Source organism: Saccostrea cucullata, unplaced genomic scaffold (genome assembly GCF_032062105.1).
Source record: "Saccostrea cucullata isolate Sc308-1 unplaced genomic scaffold, CSIRO_AGI_Scuc_v1 ctg13334, whole genome shotgun sequence".
In the NCBI taxonomy this organism is placed as follows: Eukaryota; Metazoa; Mollusca; class Bivalvia; order Ostreida; family Ostreidae; genus Saccostrea; species Saccostrea cuccullata.
In genome coordinates, this window is record NW_026929775.1 from 1 (window position 1) to 13,438 (window position 13,438).

At 36.0% G+C, this 13,438-nt stretch overlaps 1 pseudogene; it reads right to left on the reverse strand.

Moving 5' to 3' along the window:
* Positions 1–81: 81 nt before the first annotated feature.
* On the reverse strand, positions 82–12,788 carry LOC134282171 (uncharacterized; annotated as a pseudogene).
* Positions 12,789–13,438: the final 650 nt, after the last annotated feature.

The following is a 13,438-nucleotide window of genomic DNA, read 5'->3' on the forward strand; positions in this document are numbered from 1 at the left end:
CCTTCCCTCTGGGGTTATAATTTGGAAAATAATACATAGTTAAGCAGTCATACTGATATCAATATGAAAATAAAAAATTACCTAAGCCTGTCGTTTCCAAATCAAAGTAGACATACTTTGGTTTAGATCCAATTTCAGGGATTCTTCTTATGTCAGGTTCATTCGTTCCATCTAAAATGACACTCAAATTCTTTAATAAAGTTTACATTTCCAAATTTCAAATGATGTCATGACAAAGTCAAAGAATTCATAATATAAAAAAAAATATACAACTGCCACTTCATAGAAGGGGAAGTTAATTTACAGAACGTACCCATGATATTGGAACTATATGTATCTCCCTCCCTGACTTCTGCACTTCTTGTTTCCAGACTTCTTTAAGATTTTAACTGCAATCGTCTAAGCTGTATAAAAATATCATGGTATGAAAAAAAAAATTTCACCCAACTTTTATTTAATTCTTTGGACTAAATGAAGATTATTTCAACCCATGCAAAGTGGTTTATAAAAAAGTGTGAACTGCCCCCAAGCTCTCTTTTACTGTAACTATATAACATAGATTAAATAAGCTTCATTCCTTATTATTTGATTTCAGTGTAGACAATAAGACACTTTTACCCCAAAATAGGCTTCAATTTAAGCATATTTTAAAAGTATAGATGTCATTGTGATGTAGGCAACTTAATTTATACAATATAAACTAAATGTTTTATCCAATCAAATTACATGTTACAACTAAAATTGATTTATTTTAACATACTCACTTTGAATTTCTTTGTGTTGGCCACTTTACGTTTTCTTTCCACATCTTTATCTCTTAGCCTAGCACACATTGTAGTTGCATTTCCTGGACTCAAACCAAGGTCTTCATTTACCTATTAAAAACAAGAAAAAATGAAATCTTGCAAAAAAACATTTACACAAATATTGACATAAAAATTACATTAATATCCCCTCACAACCAAGTCAGAGGGAATGAAGTTACGTACTTGTGTGAGGGTGTTTAAGTTTGTGTGTTTTAGCATGGCCTTTTGCAAAATAGAAGAGATACTCGTGTATACCGGTAATTTGCATAAGTTATGCAGATTAAATTCGATGTGAATGTGTATTTTGATATTGGCTTTATTACCGAGGTATGTTGCACTTTCATGGCGCTCAAAATTTGATTGATTGATTGTATACTGTTTAACGTCCCTCTCCAGAATATTTCACTAATATGGAGACGTCACCATTGCCGGTGAAGGGCTGCAAATTTAGGCCTATGCTCGGCACTCAGGGCCATTGAGCAGGGAGGGATCTTTATCGTGCCACACCTGCTGTAACACGGGGCCTCGGTTTATACGGTCTCATCCGAAGGACCGCCCCATTTAGTCGCCTTTAACGACAAGCAAGGGGGTACTGAGGACCTATTCTAACCCGGATCCCCACGGGGTCTCAACATTTGTGACATCTAAATAAATAACATTTTTTGACCTTCTGATCCCTTTTTGAAGTGTTATGGATAATTGTAAAGGGGAATAACTTCTCTAAAAACTTATGTAGTGTTCAAATTCCCCTACAAGATGAATTACCCTTGCTTATAAAAACTTTGTACTTTGCTTACTGAATGCTCAGGGGTAGAGAATAAATTTTCAAAGCATTAATGGATTTTAATTTCAAAGAAAAAATGCATTTTCATCATGAAATCCCCACCAAACTAATAGAACTTTTAACCCTGGGGCCAAGAATTTCACAATACAGTAAAACTTGTTTAGTACAAACACAGATATTGCGAATTCTGACTTCGTTATAACCGAGATTTGCTGTATAACTGTAGAAATCATTCTTCCTATGTGGTATTAATTTATGCTATGTACGAATCTTCAGAAATCTGTGCAAAGTTATACCTGCTTATTAGACAGATATTGAGATTTCACAGAATTTTGATCCTGTGGAAAAAAGTACACTTATAGTTGTAGATGGTGACCAGTATCAATAAAATTACCTTGGAAATGTAACCGTAGCCTTCATTTTTTTGACTAACAGCAACTGCAAGCCGATTCTGTAGACTGCCACTTTCACTGTAGTGCTTGTCTTTGGGTGCTTTGGATCGAAGTATATTATTAAAACTTTCATTGGCATTGGTGCTGTCTAATTTGCTTAATTTCTGCACATCTAACTTTCTGAAAATTTTTAAAAGATCTTCTTTCAGTTGTTCATTCTTCAGGTCAGCACCCCATGGTAAGTTTTTGTGCTTTTTGGATCCATCACTCTTCATTCTGCACCAGTTTCCACAGTTTTCATGGGTACCAAATTGATGAAGTACTACTCAATCCATGTTCTTCTTTATCAAATCGGTTGAACCCTTAGATTTACTAGCATGTACTCAAAGCTTTTGATAACAGCATTGATAGTTTTCACAGACATTTCTTTGAAGTTTCCTTTTAATTTAAACAGCTGATTGGAAATGTTTTTTTTTAACATGATTGTTGTCACTGACTTTTTCCATCTCTTTAAAAACCTCTTCTCTTGCCCGTTGAAATCCTGTTGTGTCATCACCCCTATCAGTGTAGTAACTGTGGCATTCCTTTCCTTTACATCTTTAAGCATTTCCACCACCATATCAGCCTCCATTGACTTTGCTGACCCTGTCCAGTTTTTGACACATTTATGCTTCCTTGGGGTAACTTTCCTCTTTTTCGCAAGTGTACAAGTTCTGCATTTTTTGGATCTTGATGTAGCAGCAATAACTTTTCCAGTTCTTTTTCCTATAAGAGTTGCTGTACCTAAAATATTAAGAGAGTTAATTAATCAAGATATCTGTAATATTTCTCTTTAATTCTTTTAGCTGACATCCCGGCTGAAAGCTCACATAAGCTTTGCAATAAGCATCTTGTAAACAAAGTTTCGGGGGTATATAGTTTTTATCCTGTCCGTCCGTCTGTCTGTCTGTCGAGCTGTCTCTCTTTAACCTTTGCCATAACTTTTGAATGCTAAGGGCTGGTGATCTTATACTTCACATATGTAATCCTTGTGAGAAAACCCTTCATTCGATACCAAGAACCTTGACCTTGGAGTTTGACCTACTTTTTAAAATTTTTAACCTTGGCCATACCTTCTGAATGGTTAGGACTATAGGGCTTCCATACTTTACATGTGTATTTCTTGTGGCAAGACCTATTCTTGCCTAGAGGATTTCTGTACTTATTAAAAAACTTTAAACTTGGCCTTCTTTCATATTTTTAGGTCACCTGAGTAAACTCAGGTGACCTATTGCTATCTGTTTTCATCCGTCGTCGTGCGTCGTCCGTCGTGTGTTAACATTTGAACATTTTCAGCTTCTTCTCTGAAACCACTGAACCAATTTTAACCATATTTGGCACAAAGCATGTATGGGTGAAGGGGAACAAAAATTGTGAATTTCATGATCCCTGCCCCCCTGGGGCCTGAGGGATGGGGCCAAAACCACTAAAATTAATGCAAATTTTAAAAATCTTCTTCTTTACTCCTGGACATCAAGCTGTCAATCTGTTTGCATGATTGTAATCAGCAATGAGTTCTCTACCAAAATTGTGAAATTCATGGCCCTGGGGTCAGGGGTTCTAGTGCTAGGGCGGGGCTAAATAAGGAAGTAGTGAAAATGCATTATTTCTTTGAAAATCTTCTTCTCTGCTCCTGGGTATTAAATAAACCAACTAAGTACATAGTTATGATGAGCAAGAGTGCCTCTACCAAAATTGTGAATTTTATGGCCCCGGGGTCAGGGGTTCTGGTGTTAGGGCGGGGCTCTATTGATTATATAGTGAAAATACATTATTTCTTTGAAAATCTTCTTCTCTGCTCCTGGGTATTAAATAAACTAACTAAGTACATAGTTATGATGAGCAAGAGTGCCTCTACCAAAATTGTGAATTTTATGGCTCCAGGGTCAAGGGTTCTTGTTTTAGGGTGGGGCTCTAATGATTATATAGTGAAATGCTTGAATTCTTTGAACATCTTATCCTTTGCTCCTGGTTAATATGCTAATGATCTAATTACATATTTAAGGCCAGGATTTATTTTATTTTCAGTTTTACAAACCCTCCGCTCAAGGTTTTGAATTTTCAGAAAAAAATAAAACAATTTTTTCTTTCCGATGTCAAATTTGAGTCGGGATCGAGATTTCAAATTTACAAAGTCGCACTTCCGGTGTTAAGATGAAACGGCGGGTAAATAATGTTAGATCTGTCTGAGAAGATAGCTTGGTTTAGTGTAAAATTCATTGATTCGAGTGCCATTCAAAACGTTTCACCCGTTCAAAGGACAAATAAAATGCTGACGACTTTGTTGCACAATGACATGCTGGTGAGATAATTATGTATTAGTTTCAAAAGTATCTGTCTGTAAATTATTTTCCTCCCCCAGGTTTTAAACTGCCAGTGGTAGCTATTGCATATTGTCAGCGAAATTGTTTAGATCCCTTATAGCTTACAGTCTAAGCATCATTCTTCAGAAAAGGGTTGCTTATGCATCAGATGTAATGAATAAAACTATGGGAGAAGTTTAGTCCATTTGAGGAAGAAATAAACAATAACCTGAAGAAATAAAGAAAAAATTCAACTATTAAAAGGCAAAAATATACAAATATATACAGGCATGAAGTATCATTTGTATCAGCCAGAAAAATTATTTTACACTTAATTGAAAAAAATGTTCACCCTACTCCCTAATACTCCCTGTCTGTTTTATGATAGGAATTATATAATTTTAGGCATCAAGTAAATTTTAGAACAATGCCTACACATTCACCTAACACATATTAAAAAATGAAGATATATTAAAAGAAATTTAAAGAATTGATTTTTAGGTCACCTGAGTAACTCAGGTGACCTATTGCTATCCGTTTTCGTCCGTCGTCGTGCATCGTGTGTCGTGTGTTAACATTTGAACATTTTCAGCTTCTTCTCTGAAACCACTGAACCAATTTCAACCAAATTTGGTATACAGCATCTATGGGTGAAGGGGAACAAAAATTGTGAATTTTATGGTCCCAGCCCCCCTGGGGCCTGAGGGGTGGGGCAAAAACCACTAAAATTGATGCAATCTTTAAAAATCTTCTTCTTTACTCCTGAACATCAAGCAGGCAAACTGTTGGCATGAATGTAATGAGCATTGAGTCCTCTACCAAAATTATGAAATTCATGGCCTCAGGGTCAGGGGTTCTAGTGCTAGGGCGGGGCTATATAGATTATGTAGTGAAAATGCATGATTTCTTTGAAAATCTTCTTCTCTGCTCCTGGGTATTAAGTAAACTAACTAAGTACATAGTTATGTTGAGCAAGGGTGCCTCTTCCAAAATTGTGAATTTTATTGCCCCAGGGTCAGGGGTTCTGGTGATTGGGCGGGGCTCTATTGATCATATAGTGAAAATGCATTAATTCTTTGAAAATCTTCTTCTCTGCCCATGGGTATTAAATAAACTAACTAAGTACATAGTTATGATGAGCAAGAGTGCCTCTTCCAAAATTGTAAATTTTGTGGCCCCAGGGTCAGGGGTTCTGGTGTTAGGGCGGGACTCTATTGATCATATAGTGAAAATGCATTAATTCTTTGAAAATCTTCTTCTCTGCCCATGGGTATTAAATAAACTAACTAAGTATATAGTTATGATAAGCAAGAGTGCCTCTTCCAAAATTGTGAATTTGATGGCTCCAGGGTCAGGGGTTCTGGTGTTAGGGCGGGGCTCTATTGATCATATAGTGAAAATACATTAATTCTTTGAAAATCTTTCCTTTGCTCCTGGGTTTTATGCCAATGATCTAAGAATATATATTTATGATGAAAAAAGGTGCATCTAGCAAAGTGGTTTTATATGCCCCCCCCCCCCTCCTGGGTCGGGGGGTACATAGTCTGAAAATAAACTTATGCTTTGAAATCTGCTCTTTGGTATTAATCAACCATTTTATGATAAAATTTGCAAAATTTTGATATATGTGGCCCCAAGGTCAGTTTTTCCTTTGGGATGATGTGCACAACTGGTTATAAAGCGGAAGTGCATTTTCTCTTTGTTACTCTGATCTACCTTTGGGTATTAAGTAAATAGTGTAAGCATGCTAAGTCTATAATTATGATAAGCAATGGTGCCTCTTTCAAAATTGTGAATTGCGAATTTCTGAAATTCACCAGAGCCCATGAAATTCAATTTCATGGGCTCTGGTTTAAAACATGAACCAAATCTAATTGTTTGAAAGTTGTTGCACAATACTCAGGTGACCTATAAGGCCCGTGGGCCTCTTGTTTAAAATACATTTTGACCAACATCACAAAATTTATATAACTGGCCCAAACTGGCAGATGATGAAATAAGCAATGTTCTACTTTCCTATTTGTAAGCATTATGTGTCCAGTGGTAAGGAGCCTATTAGAATGGCATAAAAAAAGAATGTACAAATGTTAATAATTGATTTATCAAAAATTTTTTTTTTATTTCCTTCTCCTTCGGGACATTTTTATTCTCATGTTCATAACTAAACCTAAACATAAAAAAAAATGCTTGGCTTGTAATGAAGAAAGGGGCCTCTTTCAAAATAGATAATTTCAGGGCCGCTGGGTCATGGGTACCAGGGGGGTACTTTGACTAAAAATAAATTAATGCTTTGAAATCTGCCCTTTTGATAAGCAATGGTGCCTCTTTCAAAATTTGTGAATTTCATGGCTTTTGGATTAAAACACGAACCAAATACAATCGCTGGAAAGTTGTTGCATGATACTCAGGTGACCTATAAGGCCCGTGGGCCTCTTGTTAATCCTTGGTTTCATCAATTTCAAAATAGATTCTTATTCTGAATTATTAGCTATGTATATGTAGGTACCTGAAAGACTGTTGTGACTTTTTCCAGAACCTCTTTTTTGGTATGCCCTATCAGCAGCATGTAACATGGATATCTGGAGCAGATGAAATGAAATCAGGGTTACCATCTGAAAATAAAAAAAATACAATATGTTAATGTACTGAATATCTTTTGAGGAAAATTGATATTTCAGATATGTGAGAATGTTATTTAATTTTGGGATTTAATAATGGAAACTGCATTCAAATTTTGTCTTAAGGAAGCTCTTATAAACTGCACAAAAAGAGTGCTAGTTATATGGTAATTTTATGCAGTTAGAGTGATCTGTCCTTAGAAGTAAAATGAAAAAAAGGTAGCTTACAGTTAATTTCACAATATTAATTGATAAAACTATGCCTAGCATTAAATTAGCGAAAGAATATGAAAATGAATTAATTTTTCTCCATTTCTCCTTTCCCTATATAAATTTAAAAATAAACAACAGTGATTTATGCTCATGAATATAGTTTTTGCCGGCATAAATAAGGCAGGTAGCATATGTTGATAATTTACTGAATAGTCCCCTAATTTGCACACCTTTATATTTATATATTTTTCACAATGGTTTTTAATTTTACAACTCTGAAATTAAAGCAATATCAGATAAGATTCCCCTAAATTGTCTTGTCCTTTAAGGTTCATAATCCCCCTGCTCACTCATATAAAATTTTTCCTTAACTTTAATGATTTTCCAAAGATAATGTCTATGCTAAATAAAATACAAACAATATAGCATGGCTTGCGGGGCAAAATTTGACAAAAATGGCACTTAAACATGACAAATTTATAAAGGAATAATAGACATTTGTGTCATTAAGAGTTATCTCTCTTATCAGAGTATCAATGAACCTTAATTAACATGTACTAGATGGGTCTTTATGACTCTTGATTCTCACCTTGCAGGCAGGCTTCATCCGCCAAGGCAACACTGCCTTTCACATGCTCAGTAGTTGCATGGGGTGGATTTCTTGGGGCGGTAGGATACATATTCCCATCTCTCCAAAATCAAGCAAAGCACTGTCAATATTTTCACATTGGTTCTTAAATTTCGCAATATTAGTTAAGATTCCCCTAAATTGTCACGGCTTTTAATTAGCATGTACTAGATGGGTCTTAATGACTCTTTTGATTCTCACCTTACAGGCTGGCTTCATCCGCCAAGGCAACACTGCCTTTCGCATGCTCAGTAGTTGCATGGGGTGGATATCCATGGGGCGGATTTCTTGGGGCAGTAGGATGGATAATCCAATCTATACAAAAATAAGCATAGCACTGTCAATATTTTCACAATGGTTTTTAATTTTGCATTATCAGATAAGATTACTCTTAATTGTTATGGCCTTAAATTAACATGTATAAGATGGGTCTTTATGACCCTTTTGATTCTCACCTTGCAGGCAGGCTTCATCCGCCAAGGCAACACTGCCTTTCGCATGCTCAGTAGTTGCATGGGGTGGATATCCATGGGGCGGATTTCTTGGGGCGGTAGGATGGATATTACCATCTATCCAAAAATAAGCATAGCACTGTCAATATTTTCACAATGGTTTTTAAATTTTGCAATATCAGTTAAAATTCCCCTAAATTGTCATGGCTTTTAATTAGCATGTACCAGATGGGTCTTTATGACTCTTTTGATTCTCACCTTGCAGGCTGGCTTCATCCGCCAAGGCAACACTGCCTTTCACATGCTCAGTAGTTGCATGGGTTGGATATCCACGGGGCGGATTTTGGGGGGGCAGTAGGATGGATAATCCAATCTATACAAAAATAAGCATAGCACTGTCAATATTTTCACAATGGTTTTTAAATTTTGCAATATCAGTTAAGATTCCCCTAAATTGTCATGGCGTTTAATTAGCATGTACTAGATGGGTCTTTATGACCCTTTTTGATTCTCACCTTGCAGGCAGGCTTCATCCGCCAAGGCAACACTGCCTTTCGCATGCTCAGTAGTTGCATAGGGTGGATATCCATGGGGTGGATTTCTTGGGGCTGTAGGATACAAATTCCCATCTATCCAAAAATAAGCATAGCACTGTCAATATTTTCACAATGGTTTTTAGCTCTACTGGTCAGAGACCAGAAGAGCTTATGCGATAGTAATGCGTCCGGCGTCCGTCCGTCTGTCCGTCTGTCTGTCTGTCTGTAAACAATTTTTCAAAATGCTACTCCTCCTACAGTTTTGGTCTAATTTCAATATAACTTGGCACACTAGTAGAATACACTAAGATACATATTTCTGTGTATCCGTTTTTGATTTCGATAAACGGTGTTGCCGTGGTTACTAAAAATAGAAATTTCTGTGAAATTCTTTCAAAATGCTACTCCTCCTACAGTTTTAACCTGATTTCAGTATTACTTGGCACACAAGTAGAATACACTTAGATACATAATTCTGTATATCGGTTTTTGATTTCGATGAACGGTGTTGCAGTGGTTACTAAAAATAGAAATTTCTGTGAAATTCTTTCAAAATGCTACTCCTCCTACAGTTTTGGTCTGATTTCAGTATACACATGTAACTTAGCACACAAGTAGACTACACCAAGATACATAAATCTGTATATTGGTTTTTGATATCAACGAACGGTGTTGCCGTGGTTACTAAAAATAGAAATTTCTGTAAAATTGTTTCAAAATGCTACTCCTCCTACAGTTTTGGTCTGATTCCAATATAACTTGGCACACCAGTAGAATACACTAAGATATATAATTCTGTATATTGGTGTTTGATTTCAATGAACGGTGTTGCCGTGGTTACTAAAAATATAAATATCTGTAAAATTGTTTCTAAATGCTACTGGCTACAGTTTTGGTCTGATTTCAATATAACTTGGCACACAAGTAGACTACACTAAGATACATAAAGAGACTTTATCAACGATCATTATTCTATTTATTGCTGTTGTAAAGTTTCATATCCCAGCTGCTTAAGTACTTTTCTCTTCCTTTGCTTTAAGTTCAAACCAGTAGAGCTTCAGTCTCGACAGAGACTTCTGGTTAAATTTTGCAATATCAGTTAAGATTCCCCTAAATTGTCACGGCTTTTAATTAGCATGTACTAGATGGGTCTTTATGACTCTTTTGATTCTCACCTTGCAGGCAGGCTTCATCCGCCAAGGCAACACTGCCTTTCACATTCTCAGTAGTTGCATGGGGTGGATATCCATGGGGTGGATTTCTTGGGGCGGTAGGATACATATTCCCATCTATCCAAAAATAAACATAGCACTGTCAATATTTTCACATTGGTTTTTAAATTTTGCAATATCAGTTAAGATTCCCCTAAATTGTCACGGCTTTTAATTAGCATGTACTAGATGGGTCTTTATGACTCTTTTGATTCTCACCTTGGCTTCATCCGCCAAGGCAACACTGCCTTTCGCATGCTCAGTAGTTGCATGGGGTGGATATCTATGGGGCGGATTTCTTGGGGCAGTAGGATGGATAATCCAATCTATCCAAAAATAAGCATAGCATTGTCAATATTTTCACATTGGTATTTAATTTTGCATTATCAGATAAGATTCCCCTTAATTGTTATGGCCTTAAATTAACATGTATCAGATGGGTGTTTATGATGCTTTTGATTCTCACCTAGCAGGCAGGCTTCATCCGCCAAGGCAACACTGCCTTTCGCATGCTCAGTAGTTGCATGGGGTGGATATCCATGGGGTGGATTTCTTGGAGCGGTAGGATACATATTCCCATCTATACAAAAATTAGCATAGCACTGTCAATATTTTCAGAATGGTTTTTAACTATGTAAAATCAGATAAGATTCCCCTAAATCTGAGAACAAATTTTGATTACTGACTACAGTAAAACTGGTTTAGTACGAGCACGGATATTGCAAATTCATGGATATAGCGAAGTTATCTTGGATCCTCAGCTATATAAATTTAAACAATTCCTTTATACGGATACACTGTATAATGAATTATGGATATAGCTAAGTAATTTTATAGGTCCCGGTGACTTCTTTATAACCGAGTTTCACTAGTCATTAGAAACTTTGAAATTTTCATGATTATACACAGGCGTCGGAACTGGGGGGCTAACATTTTATAGACATTGAAAATTGGGGGGTACCTTTTTTTGGTGGTTTTGTCCCCCCACTTTTGATTACCCCCTTCAATTTCAATTTGCTTCCGACACACCTATGTAATATAATCAAAATTGTAAAATGCAATTACCATCAACTATCATTTCTACTTCCTTAGACAAAGCTTTGTCTAAGGAAGTACGGGCAACTCTCTGTAACGTTTCACTGACTTCGTCACTTCTTTTCTTGAATAAACCGGAGCTAACAAATGGCAGGTTCAGTGCTGTAATAAAGTTGTTAGCCTGTGTGAGCCCTATCCCAGAGTGATGGAATGCTAAAAAAAAAAGTAGATTATAACAAGCATATATGCACAGGTCTGGTACAATCACTAGATTTAGCTACTTAATTAGCTTTAATTACCTACATAGCATTATTTACTACCCAAAACAGCTTTATTTAGTTACTTCTACAGTAAATCTAGCTGCAGAACTGTACCTCTCCAGAAAAAATACATTGACAGACTGGAGAGCCACAGTGCCACCCATTGAAAAAACTGTACATTTATTGCGCACAAAAAAGTGCGCTGTTTCTCGATTTATTTATCCCTGTTTTTAAAACTGTCATGTCAAAATATTACTAACCGCATGTTTTTCTAACATATTCTTTTACTGTTTTGATAACAATGAAAACATTCCATATCATCGCTGTTAATAGCCCTCCAGGCCCTGAAATTGAGATCATCAAAAATTTTGTCTATTTATACTACCATTTTGGGTTTGCAAGATAATTCGGTCTAAGGCGCTTCGTGCAGATGTTAACTATGAAAGTTGTTCATAGAGAAGTAAGTAATATTTTAATTTCTAGCCTTTTGCGATTTAGATTAGAATTTTGAAGAGTTAATGCATAACCAAGCGCAAAATTTTATGCGCAATAAATGTACAGCTTTTTCAATGGGTGGCACTGTAGCTCTCCGGTCTGTCAATATATTTTTTTGGAGAGCTACAGTTCTGCAGCTACAGTAAATCAGACTTTTTCTTGCATTTACATTTTTCAAAGAATACACACAAAGTTGCACTCTGCAGTGATAGAATATTCAACATTTAACTCATTTGAAAACAATTTGTGAAAAAAGAAATCACTCTAGAATATGTTTATTTTTCTCTGCGCAATTACCGTCAACGATCTAAAAAAAAAAATAAGGCTATAAATTGCGTAACCTGACCTACCTGTTGCCAGTTTGGAATTGACATCGAAAACAGGTGGCCCCCTTTGCTTATTAGGCACACGATGTACTTTCCCCATAGCGGCTAGTCCGAAAAATCTGACGTTTTTCTGGCTTTTTTACGATTTTGATATTTTACATACCAGGAATCCTGGCATGTAAAATATCAAAATCGTAAAAAAGCCAGAAAAAACGTCAGATTTTTCGGACAACATAGCGGCCCGCACATATCGATAACAACTGTGGCACCTAAGAACTAAGTGGCCAGTTATCCCAGCGGGGAGGACACCAATTGCTTGTTTGAATTTTAGTTCCAGGTCACAGTAATTGCACTTCATATTTTCAAAAAGACATTGCAAATCAACAACAAAACGCGTATGAGTAACAGATCTGAGTTTACCGGAAAAAATGTGTCATTAACAAAATCAAATGAAGATGAAGCTGGGAACATGGAGTAAGAGTGATCTAAAGATGGGATTGTTGTGTTTTCAGCAACTGGTGGACATTCATGTGGCAAAGAACTGGAGGGTGCGTTTGTTGGCAACTCTGCAATAGATGACTGAGGCAGAGCAGCTTTTTTCCTACACGCTCGTGCTTTAAAAATATTTTCTTGCTTACTTTGTCGATTTCTTGCCTTCACCTCTTTAGCGAATCGTCCTCTAAATCTCATGGTCGGATCTTATACTTATTTGACAGATGGTTTGACAGATGGTACAGTGTCGTCTGACGCAAGACGTAAACCGCGCCAGAAATGTAAAGAAATGTCGTAAAAATCAAAAATTGTAAGGGAAAAAAATATAATAGTTTATAAACATTGGACATTGTTTACTTTAAACCAATTGTTTGTATTGCATGCGTAATTTATTTTTAATTAGCTAATTACGCATACTGTACTAAATAAAGAAAAATAACGAAAATTAAACGACAGGGATTTTTTGGGGGTAGGTGTGTTGTACGTCCTTAAATTAAAAATTAAAATATTGCCAATAGTAACCCTTTAAAAAAATTTGATTCTTTTGAATAAATAAATAAAAGACTGATTTATACCTGTGGATATATTTTACATGTTGATATGTTTAATTTATACTTGCACAATTTTTCCCGTGATTTTTGACCTTTCGTCAGATAAAGTTGCTTCGTTCAGTTTTCTCTTAACCCCTTTTACTGGTTGTTCCTCGGTTAAAAGTGGAACATGTTTTAGCATTTCTTCAGGAACATCAACTTGAGAAGTGAATGCTAATAACGAGGAAAAAAGAAATCGGAAGAAAAACAAATTATAGAATTTTTTATCAGATGATATGGATAAAATTTGATTAAATA